The sequence below is a fragment of the Colobus angolensis genome, unplaced genomic scaffold, assembly GCF_000951035.1.
Source record: "Colobus angolensis palliatus isolate OR3802 unplaced genomic scaffold, Cang.pa_1.0 Scaffold6, whole genome shotgun sequence".
NCBI lineage: Eukaryota > Metazoa > Chordata > Mammalia > Primates > Cercopithecidae > Colobus > Colobus angolensis.
The window spans coordinates 1978604-1991362 of NW_012119598.1; positions in this window are offsets into that span (position 1 = coordinate 1978604).

The window sequence follows — 12759 nt, forward strand, 5'->3', positions numbered from 1 at the left end:
TTTTTAGTGGAGACAGTGTTTCACCATGTTGGTCAGGCTGGTCTCAAAATCCTGACCTTGTGATCTGCTTGCCTTGGCCATCCAAAATGCTGGGATTACAGGCATGAGCCACTGTGACCGGCCTGATTATTTCTTTTTATCTCAAAACTCTCTTAGCTCTTGGGATTCTACACCGTTCTGGTCTCTTTCTACCCAGAAGGTATCTCATTTTCAAGACTCTCAGTGAACATTTCCACAGAGATAACAATAAAATCATATCTTCCTCAGGATTTGTTTCTACTTTTCCCTAAAGTGAATGGTTTCTTCTTAGTTTTTTTTTTTTAAGTTTGAATGTTTCTTATTTAACTGAATATATAAAAAATTGTATCTTTCCACATGTAATCAATATTATTTATGAAATATTTTGCTTATGTCATTGCTATTATTTTTGAAGATTCTTTAAAAAATTTTTTATTTTTAATTTTGTGAATACATAGTAGGTGTATATATTTATTGGGTAAGTGAAATGTTTTGATGCAGGCATGCAATGTATAATAATTATATCGTAGAGAATGAGAATTACACCCCCTCAAGCATTTATCCTTTGTGTTGCAAACAATCCAATTATATTCTTTTAGTTATTTTAAAATGTACAATTAAGTTATTACTATAGTCAACCTGTTGTGCTATCAAATAGTAAGTCTTACTCATTCTATTTTTTTTTTTTGTACCCATTAACATTAACCATCCCCACTCACCCTCACCTCCTACTACCCTTCCCAGCCTCTGGTAACCATCCTTCTATTCTCTGTGTTCATGAATTCAATTGTTATGGTTTTTATATCCCACAAGTCAGTGAGAACATGTGATGCTTGTCTTTCCATGTCTTGCTTATTTCACTTAACATAATGATCTCTAGCTCCATCCATGGTGTTGCAAATGACAGGATCTCATTCTTTTTTATGGCTGAGTAATACTCCATTGTATATTTGTACCACATTTTCTATATGCATTCATCTATTGGTAAACACTTAGATTGCTTCCAAATCTTGGCTATAGTGAACAGTGCTGCATCAAACATAGGAGTGCAGCTATCTCTTTGTCATACTGATTTCCTTTCTTTCAGGTCTCTACCCAGCGAGGGAAGTACTGGATTCTCCCATATGGTAGCTCTGTTTTTAGTTTTTAGGAGAAGCTCCAAAGTGTTCTCCATAGTGGTTGTACGAATTTACATTCTCACCAAGTGTATGAAGGTTCTGAAAGGCTTCCTCTTGAATATTTCCTTGTCATTACAACCTCAACAGGTTCCTGACTTTCCTTTCCTTTCTTTTCCTCCTTTCTTTCTCATTTCTGATGACAACAATATCAGATAGTCAAATTTAAAACATTTTTATTATCTTTGGTTCATTTCTTCCCTTTGTTGCCTACAAGTAATCAGTCACTAAATCCTGTTAATTTACCCAGAAACATTTTAATTGATCCCTGCCTTTGTATTCCTGCCACTGTCAGCTCAGTCTGGGTTTTTATCTTGTGATCCATAAACTTTATTGTGCGTATAGACTCCTTTGAGGTTTTATTAAAATTTATGAATCATTTTCTCCCCAGAAAAATGTAATTGTGCATAGGCACACAAAATTTTGAGTATATCAGGAGATTTGCAGCAGCCCTGAAGTCTAAACTCTTATACAATTGATTCTGGCTGTCTGTAATATCAGCCTTCTCATTCTATCCGTGTGGCACCCATGCTAATCTTTTTTAATGTCATCCCCTATAAAAGACAGCTAATGACTTCTTGTAAACTTCAGAATAAAATCTGAGGCTCAGTTGGGCATTCCAAAAGCCTTTCCCAGTCCTATAAAAGGAACTCAAACTGCCTTTTCAGTTTTACCCCCTCAAACACAGTAGAAAAATAAACCTAATAATAACAATAATAATAAATAACACACATACTCAATTGAGCACTTACCATGTGCAAGGATGCTCTGCTGGGCACAGAGGTTGCAGGGACTCCCTTACTTTAAGCTCCTCCAACCCCTTATACTGCACAGCTGGTCTCCTTATTGTCTGTGTGACATTGGTGGGGAGTTGGGAAGGAGGAAGAAAGTATGTGGGCTTTGGACCTAAGCAGACTGGGGAGTGAAAAATCTATATTCTCTCAATCTGACTTCTGAACCTTACTCCTCCTGAAAAATGGGAATAACGGTAACTACTCACACAGTTGTGATGAAAATTACCTAAAACAACACAAATACCTAGAAGAAAGCCTGACATCTAGGAGTCGCTCTACCTGTCATAGCTGTTTCCAAGCTCAGCATAAAATTTGAATGTCTTCCAATCTAATAAACCATTGCTGAGGTTTTCCACCAGGCGAAGCCTTCAGTAGAAGACACTTCTCTCATAATTGGCCTGACCAAGCAGCAAATCACTGAATGCCTTCAAAGGCCAACTTACATCTTTGTGTTTGTGAGTGGACCCCATATTGTGCCTTCTGTTAGGGTAAGGGGTAAGCAGTGACCCCACCAACAAGCCTCTGTCCTTTTCAGCATGTGAGCTCTTCCAATGTTGAGCACAGAAAACCTTAGATAATTCTACAGATGGTCTCAGGACAGAGCCCATGAGTTCAGAGAGCATTGGCCGAAAAAGTCCTAACAAGTAACCAGGAGTAACTTCATTACTTAGTGCAAGTTTCTCAGTGATAAAAACATGTTGATGTTTTTTATTTGCATTCACTGATTTAATTAAGGGGGTGGAATTTTATTTTCCCCATCAGGAGAGGATGAGTAAGGAGCAATGAGAAACTGAGGTATTTTAAGTTACGTTTTTTAACCTATAATTTATAACTAATTAAAGAGAAATATGTCTTTAACGAACTCGAAAACTATGCTGGGTACTCTACTTGAGGGAGAGGTCTGGAGGGACTCTTCGCAAGGGGAATTTGAGGGAGAAAAAGAGGTGGGGGGAGGTTTAGCTGAACCAAAAATGTATTATAATTTTCCTGGGAAGACAGAATTTATTTCTGAAGTAATTAGATCATAATTATATTTTAAACCAAAGATTCTTAGAAGGACCTTGCAATATAATTGACTTCCTATTATTTTCGTTTGTGGAATTTAGAACATTATTTTCAGATGGGGCTCATAGGCTTCTTTAAACGACTGAAAAAAGAGAGGAAAAAAACTAAGAAAGGTTAAGAATTTCGTCATAGCTTGAAGCCTCCACTTTAGTATGGGTTCAAGGTTGCTCTCCTGGGGAAGGCTTTTCAGCTATTCTCAGGCACGTGGAGGAAAGGCGTGGGCTGGGAGGGTCTCACTATTCCTTTCTTTTGAAGCCAGGATCCACTTGTACTGAAATCTGTTTCCTCGGGTCTACCAGGCTGAAACCCTGACATACTGGAGTTCCTACCAGCAGCCGCAGCATCTGCAGAGGAACAATGTCCCCTCATACTGCATCCAGAATCTAAGCACCACAGAATCAATTGTACCCCTTTTGGCCTGGATCAAAACCTGTGATGTAGGACCGTGCTATTGGAGCAGCAGCTTGAGCTGGGGCCTCCCTGGAAAATGGAGATAGAATACAGCACGCCCTTCCTCAGTTATTCAGGGGCAGCTGCTGAGATGGGGGCCGGTCTCTGTCCCCCACACCCCCACCTCACAGCAGGAGGAAGCAAGGGCAAAGAAAGAAGTGGGGAAATGACTCTGCCGACAACAGCCAAGGACTACTGAGTTTGAAGGCCTGCCTCCACCTCTGCCCATTCCCTCTTCCATGCTCAGAAAAGAAAAGACAGAAGAAAGACAAAAAAAAAAAAAAAAGCTCTGACTGTCTCCTCTGATCACTGCAGAATTGGCGAATTGGCAGGATCTTTCCCTGTTGTCAGCAGGAGAGAGCCTTTCCTAATCCATCACAACCTTCAGATAACCTGATTCATGCCCTACAACAGTGTCATCCTGTCTGGTGGCAAGTAGATTTCAATTTCATTTACTCGCGCTGCATTTTAAAATAAAATGCTAGTGACAGTGGAGGCAGACTGTCTCTCCCATCTCCCCCCAGACAGAGCCATTGCAAATGCCAGGGCCACTGCATTCATGTCACCCTTGCTGGGTCGTTTTGTGTCCTTGAGTTGAGGTTTGCTGTCCTCCCTGTGTGCTTGGCTGTCTATTCTGATCAGGATAAAGTCAAGTGGTGTTACTGAATATGCCATCTCTGAGGGCTAGAGGGGGTTGCTTTACCTGGGCTCCTCTGGCTATGGACCGATGACCACACGTACCTCCTGAGATGTCTCTGAATATTCGAAACAAAGTATCCATCCCCACTTGCTGTGACTGTCCTGGGTGTTACAGTGTCTTCAAGGACTGGTGAAGCCCCAGTCACCTCCTAACTTATGTCTACAGTGTTCGCCATCCTAGCATCAGAGCTGGGGTCAACTCTAATCAGGTTCAGAGGCAGATACTGATCAATCCCTGGTGACCACTGCCTTCTCCTAGGTTAGCCAAGTGAGCATGACTAGGCACGTGCAATTCTTATACATTCACCTTGGGGAGCTGAGTTGTAATATTTGAGCATTTACATGCCAGGTCCTTTTTAACTTCTCATATTAAACACTACCTGTTGAGTCTGACTATGATTACAACAGTTAAAATCCCATAAGGGCATTCTACCCTATCTGTAGTTCAAATGCCAGCTCTTTCCCTTATTCACCGTATTAACTGGTTGAGTCACCTAATGGCTGTGTCTCCATTTCCTCCTCTGTAAAAACAAAGGCAAATCATTTATTATCAGGGTACTGGGAGGCAAAAGGAGAAGGCATATCTGAGAACACTCACAGTGTCCAGTATACAGAGTATCTTAGATGTCAGCCCCTTTCCTGCCCACCAGCCTACAACCATGCTATAAATCCATGACAATTTTAGGAGAACAGGGTAGAAAAGAAGGTCATGCCACATTCCTGATTCAGAAGACACTATTAAAAAAAACAAACAAAACAACCTTAGCTCTAAAGACAATAGACAATACACTGGAAGAATTTTACTTTTGTTATTTGTCACTTTTATTGCCACAATTTATATGTCATATAAATATTTTTTAAAACATATGTTATACTAATCATTATATTGATCCAATGAAGTTGTGCACAATCAGCTGTATTATGATGGTCTAAACTGACTCTAAGTTCAAATAGACCACTATCTTAGTAAGCTTTCAACCTGTATATCTAAGGTATTATTGTATTCATCAGAAAGATATAGTATATATTTCCTTTCTTGCAGTTCTCTCAAGGTGTAATAGGCAGTAAAGTAATATACAGCAACCTACCTGAATCCACCAACATTTTGTTTTCAACCCAGTTTAGAAGGAAATAAGACATTATCTTGATTTGCTCAATCTCTACATTATGTGTGTGAACCTAGAATGGTTAAGCTTCTCAACGTCAGGCTAAGGGCAAAGACAAAACCAGAATCTAGTTTTCCTGAAGACAGAACTCAATAATCTCTCCTCAGCAGACTTGGAAGATCACACTCAAACTTACTGTTCTACCACTTGGGCATGTGAACTTGGTGTAGAAAGATATTCGTACGTCTTTGAGTAGTTTTGGTCCAGGAAACAAGCCTACCAGGTTGTGCAAGGCCTGTGCTTGGTGCTTTGCCGTGACGCAATTTGACCATTAGGTGGCAGGAGCCTCCAAAGAGAGAAAATTTAAGCTGGGAAAAAAAAGGCATTGAGTACGTCTGTGCAAATATTGTATGTATGTGCAAGCATATTAAGTCCCTTCACTTTTTTTTTTGTTAGTATATGTGCTGCCAAAGTGAGCACAAAGTCCCCTCACAGTTTTGACTCTTATTCTAAGGGCACTGTAACTAACCACTTATAGAATGAATCCTATGAGGACAAATTCTCCAATAAAGCAAAAGTTTATGGAACCTTCACCTTTTTTCCCTTTCTGCCTAGTGCTTTGCTTCCCCCATAAAGAAATAAGTGGGAGGGAACTATATATCGAGCACCCTGCAATGGGCTGGAACATTCAGCTCTTCTATGACGATTTAGCTCAACAAGCCAAATTACGATCCAACAGGAGCAGGAACATATTAATATCTTTGTTTCCTTTTTTGGACCTTTCGCTTGGGGTATAAGATGCTGTAAAGTAATATATAGCTGCCTCCATGGGGCTATTGCAGAGACCTGCTATTTTAAACCACCTAATTGGGTTTGTCATCTTTGTTAGTAAGATCTGGAAGGTGGGAAGTTTAAGAGGAGACGGAAGACACTTAATTGGTGCTGTGTTCTATATATCTTTATGTAACTGCAGACTCTTGAAAAAGGGGGAAAATCTTATGTAAAGTACTTGAGGAAGTCTAATCAAGGGAGGATGCAGGCAAACGCTCCAATGGCACACAAATTCTGCTAGGAGTGTCACTGACGTGGCCATGACCATGAACGAAAACCTGTTTCTAACAGGCTCATGTGGTCTCATGTTCTTGATGAGTCACAGTCCTTAAATGAGTGAAGTTTTTGCTATAACAAGGTTAAATAAACCCTCGCAAAATAGCACAATCAGAGCAGAGAAAATTTCCCAAAGTGTGAAAAATGCAAAAAGTGGAAAAAAAAAAAAAAAAAACAACCATCTGCATTCAGGGCTTAAGCTTGAAAATTCTGTAAAAGCCCAATGTTGTATGTATCTGGAAGCATCTCTGACCTAAGCTTTAGAAATTGCTTATTCCCCATTAGGTGCTTTGTCTCTAATGAATTATTGAACATCTATTGGGAGCCTTGTTTTAAAAAAGCAGTTTGTGCTATTTCTCTCTTGTGTATTAATCTGTAGACACCAGGAGCTCATGGTGTCATCACCGAAGCCAAGTAGCTCACGGGTGGCCCTGTTGGTTGGTCTCTGCAGGGGTGGCACCTCAGGCACTGGGTTCAGCCCAGGCACTGGGACAGCCTCCGCCCAGCCTGGGGCTGCTGCCGCCCAGAGCTCACTGCAGTAGAGACTGCAGCAGCGGCCTGGCACGCCCTGTTAAAGTCGCAGTGCTGAATTCCCTGCCCAAACTCCATCTTTGGCTGTGCCTGGGGAGGCTCTGGCACCATGGGAAGAAGGGCTGGTTTTCAGTAAGGGATACCCTTAAATCTCAGGAGGATCCGAACCCCCAGGGCTGCAAAGCGTATAGGGCAGAAAGATGGTATTTTTAGGTTACATTTCTTCTTGGAATTCTTAGATTTGTGACTGCTGAAAACTCAGTCTTATTTCCAAGGGGAAATGACTTTCAGCTTTCCACCTGCATATTCGAGCTCATTTTAAACTTTCTGAGAATCTCTGCCAACCACTGTATTCCCTGCGCTAGTGACCACTGGGTCCCAGTGAAGTTGTCTGTAAAAGGGGTGGTGAGATCCTGGCGTTTTTGCACAACCTGCATCCTAAGAGAGGCTCGGGTGGTCCTCTTTATCCTCACAGGGCTCTTCTTCTCAGGCTGCCCTAAGCTCATCCTACCTGCTGTCTGCTTTCAGAGCATCTGGTAAACCTGTTCACAACAAAGCAACGGGAACTTGAGTTATTCTTCCTGGGGGTACTTCTATTGTAAAAGACTGAAAAACCTGGAAACCGTTTTTCTATCTCTCAGTAGTTAAATAAAGATGGTCTATTTATGCAGTGGAATTTGATAGAAGCAGGTCTACATTTGCTGATGTGGAATGTTTACAAGAAGCAGGGAGCCAAGCAGGACCGCAGCTGGTGTTACACGCGTAGTCTAAGCATATACGCTTTTGTGGACATTGGGTAGGTGGGAAAGGCAGGTCTCAAACCTTACAGAGATTCAACAAGACAGAGGGAAGAGCATACATATTCAGGGTGAAAAGTGGAAAGAGAGCCCGGCATATTGGGAAACAGCAGAAACTCTGGTGCAGAAGGAGGTTAGGGAGGGCACAGGTGGTGGCATGGAGGCGAGGCTTTGCAGGGTCTGAGTCTGAGGCTTGCAGGGTCTGGGTCTGAGGCTTTGCAGGGTCTGGGTCTGAGGCTTTGCAGGGTCTGGGTCTGAAGGCATTGAGCTCTTCCTGGTGGAGCAGCTGCCTGCTCCTCCCTCTGAGAAGAGCAGAGAGCTTAGCTCCTGGAAGAGGGGCTAGGAAGTCACAGATCCAAAGTGGCTCAGGTTCCAGGCACTTTGATTAAGGACATGTATTTTCTTAAAGCCCAAATACATTTAGGATGGTCAATAAACCTCTGTCCAGAGCCCTGTGGACAGAACTAAAGGAAACATTAAACTGAGTAAGATGCTGTTACTGCCTTCCAGCCAGACAGATCCACAATAATGGCCAGCACTTATGTAGTGCTGACTGTGCGGCTAGATCTGTTTTAAGGATGAAATTAACTCATATATTAGTATATTTCCTCATTAAATCCTCATAATAGCCACATATAAAATGGATTAGTATTATTCCCATTTTGTAGATGAGGTGAATGAAGCACAGAGAAGTTAAGTAATTTGCTCAAGGTCACACAGCTAGCAAGTGCCAAATTGGGATTCAAACTCAGGGAATCTGGCACCAGACTAGAATCTACTTAACCACTGTGGAATCCTGTCTCCATATGAATAAATAGACTTTGATGTGGAAGAGAGTAAATGCCAGGAGAAATTAAAGTCCTATGAGAAGCCAAAGAGGAGAGAAATTACATCCAACTGAAGAAGATTTTTTTAAAGTTAGCATTTGAAATGTTTCCCAAAGAATAGAAGGCCTTTCTGCAAGCAAGTTCAAGGGAGGATATTCCAAATGGAGGTAAATAATGTATGCAAATGAATCCTCCCGCTGTCCTCAGATATTACCATCTAAGTCTGATTTGTTTGCTATGAGAGTACTGATTTTTTTCTATTCCCTTTTTAATTATTATTTTAATTTTTTATTCATGTACTTCCCAGGAACTGGATCCTATTCCCTTTTTATCTAATTCATTCATTCATTCATTCATTCATTCATTCATTCATTGTCTTCATTCATTCATACAATATATTTGAGCGTTTACCATGTGCCAAGTATTCCCTTGGGCTGGACATTCACAATGCAGGGAGAGCCTTTACCTACATTTTCCTCTGAAAACAAAAACAAATACTTCAGTATTTCCTCCCCAGTTACTGAGCATAAATGTAGACTTTCTGCAGCACCCCTTGCCCCTGACTTTAGTAAGAAGAGCTTCAAATTTGAGAAGAAGAAAGAAAAAAGTTGAATTTAGGAGAGAAAAAGGGAAGGACGAAAAGCATTCCTGACTTGGCTATGTTGGCTTTCAATTCCCTTGCAGTGCCAAGAAGCTGGGAGATTAGAGATTGCTTCAGGGGACCCTTGTCACTGAGTACCTGGGAGAGGAATGCTGATTTTTTTTTTTTTAATGCAGTTACCGAGAATGACAGTGTAGCTCTGCATGTATTCACTGTGTGGCCTGGGCAAGCACGAAGCCCCTGGATGCCTCAGTTAACTCATCTGTAAAATGACGTTAATGATAACACATATGCTGACAGCACTGTTTGTGGAACCAAATGAGACAATACCCATAAAGTGCTTGCACAGTGCCCAGCATGGGGCGATTTGATAGAAGAGACGCCAGAGAGGCTCCTGCAAGGGAGAGGTGAAGGATGCTGAGTTCAACTTTCACTTCGCCTACTACATAGTTTTGCCAGTTGGGCTCCACGTATAACCACAGTGTGCTCCAATAAGAAGACGCTATGAGACAGAGCAGGTGCACTGGGCTTCTGACCCCCTGCGCTGCTGTGTGAGTTTAGCCAGTCCCCTAATTTCCCTGAGCCCAGTTCCCTCTCATGCAAAAACAAGGGTAATCATACTCCTCTGGCCAAATAATTGTGAGGACTTAAATGAGAAACATGCACACATGTGCTAGCAGTTGCCAGGCACCCAAGAATTCAATTCATACCAGTTCTCTTCCTTTCTGACCCCAGACCAGGGCCATAAAGAGGGTGGAAGCGGTCACTCGCCTAGAATCTTCTTCCCAGGAGTGGGGCGGGGTTACTGCAGCAGCCCTGGGAAGTTCCAGCAGCAATCTCAGCCCTGGCGCGTTAGGACGGGCAGCAGTGGTTTCAAATACTCCTCGGATGGAGAATCGTTTTGGGGAGGAAGGGAGGCAGTCGTGGAAACCCAGAAAAGCACTTTTTGAAGAGTGTGGGGGCTGAGGAGGGGTGTAGTCACTGCAGTTGTTTGCGTCAGGAGCATCAGCAGAGAGGAGAGGCAGCACTGGCTGGGCATCAGCTTACAGCAAGTGCAGAAGGCTGATCTGTGACAGATCTGGAGAGGAGATAGCAGGCCCCTGCTGACAGGGGAAGAAAGGCCTTAGGAAAGTACAAGAAAGAGCCACCTAGGAAGGGGAAGATGCATTCAGAAGGCAGGGGGACAGCACATTTGCCCCTTGAGGAAAGAGAAAAATGTGCCTGGGTATGAATATAACATTCTGCAGAGAAGTGAAAACCTTTTAGGTGCAGACGGGCGTGGTGTCGGGTTCCAACTCAGCTTCTTACCAGCCCCGTAACCTTGGACAGTTCTCTTTACTGCTCTGAGCTTGCATAAAATGAGGATCACACCCAGTCTAGCAGTTGATAAGTTTTTTTTTTTTTTTTTTAGAGGATGAAATGAGATAACCTGCACTCAAGTTTCTGTTACGGTTACAGGTGCTACAACGCTTGGCTTGTAGTAATCACTCAATAAATGAGAGTTACCAGTAGAAGCATTGTTATTTCTACTGTTAGACATTCAGTACTAGTACATATCCATTTACTATAATTACCTGCTTTTCTCAGGCTATGAACTCTTATAGGATAGGGAACATATGTGATAGAAGCACAAACAGATATTGTGATTGCTGAATAAAGGAAGAGATTGGTTTTCAAAAAGCATAGTAGGCTGGGTTTGGTGGTTGATAACTGTAATTCAAATACTTTGGGAGGCTGAGGCAGGAGGATTGCTTGAAGCCAGGAGTTCAAGACCAGCATGGGCAATATAAAAGATAAAAAGAATTAACTGGGTGTGGTGATGCATGCCTGTGATTCCAGCTACTTGAGAGGCTGAGGTGGGATAATTGCTTGAGCTCAGGAGGTTGAGGCTGCAGCACACCATGATTGTGCCACTGCATTCCAGCCTGGGTGATAGAATGAGACTCTGTCTCAAAAAAAAAAAAAAAAAAAAGAAGCATAGTAGGTGATGGGGGTATATATATATATATATATTTTAGAAGTGTGTTTTAATTAGCCTGTGCTAGACAGTAGTATAGCTCTTGCCTTCAGGTAGCTCATAACTACCTGAATGTGGGGCTCTTGGAGGATAAGAGATTATAGAGCTATTTGGATAAAATTAGCTGCAAAGGCTTGTGAACAAGATAGGAGAATGAGGAAGGCTTGGAGAGGAAAGGATTTTCAACAACAATAAGGATACAGGGCAAGAAGATGGGAAGGATCAGGGTGGGGAAAACCAGGGGTGGTGAGAAGACTGGCCAGGTTGGAGGTGGAATTCTGTGCTGTCTCGAGGTCACAGAGGACCCTGAATGGCAGAGTGAGGATTCTTATGCTTCTCTTACATATGTCCTTAAGCCAAGGGTGGCATGATGACAATGATGCTTTTAGCTGATTAATCTGGTACTGTAGTGCAGGGGCTATTAAAAAGGAAAAGGAGTCCTATCTGTTAGAAAGTTATTGACACAGACACGTGAGTCCTAAATACAACTGTGCTTATGTTCAATGTCAATCAGCTTTCTGACCCTTTACTGTGTTCCCAGAACTACAGTGGGTGCTTTTATATCTCATGTAGGATTTTTTCCAGGTGTCAAAAAATCTGTGCAAGGATGAATATTGACCCCTCTTTTACATGTAAGGAAGTTCTGGCTCAGAGAGGCTGTGTAATTTGTGAATCTTCTAACAGCTTGCAAATGACAGATGGTAGATTGGAAGTTGGGTCCTTTCATTTCCGACCCAGTGTTTTCTGTTTTATACAATAGTTGACTTTCTTATTTGAGGACTCTGTGGCAGGTGATGCGTGGTGGAACTCATAAAAAAGAAAAAAATAATAATCATTTTGAGGATCAAGAGAGCGTATCAGGAACTTGATGTCCAGATTGATCTGGAAGAGGCAAAGATTTCCATTGAATCTAGGGGAGAAAGTGGGCTTCAAAGAAAATTTTAGTTTATTTATTTGTCTATTTATATTATGTTATATTATATTATACTTTTTTAGAGACAGGGTCTCGCTCTGTCACCCAGGCTGGGGTGCAATGATTTGATCAGAGCTCACTTAAGCCTCTAACCCCTGAGCTCAAGTGATCCTCCTGCATTAGCCTCCCAAAACACTAGGACTACAGGTGTAAGCCACTGTGCCCAGCCTTAAAATGTATTTTTAATCAAATACAAATGATTTGGGAGGGTGGATGGGAAAAAAGACTTTTTGCTTTGGTGCACCCATGAGAAGATGTCCTGAAGATAACATTTGAGAAAGAATTAGCAACTCTGAGGTAACCCACTGGAATTGCATGGTGGTGGGTTTTTGTTGTTGTTGTTTGTTTGTTTGTTTGTTTGAGATAGGATCTTGCTCTGTTACCCATGCTGGAGTACAGTGGCATAACCGTAGCTCACCAAAGCCTGAAACTTCTGGGCTCAAGCAATCTTCTTGCCTCAGATGCCTGAGTAGCTGGGACTATAGGTGTGTGCCGCTGTGCCTGGCTAAATTTTGTATTTTCTGTAGAGAGGAGTCTTGTTTTGTTGCATAGGCTGGTCTTGAACTCCTAAGTGATCCTCTTGCTGTGGTCTCCCAAAG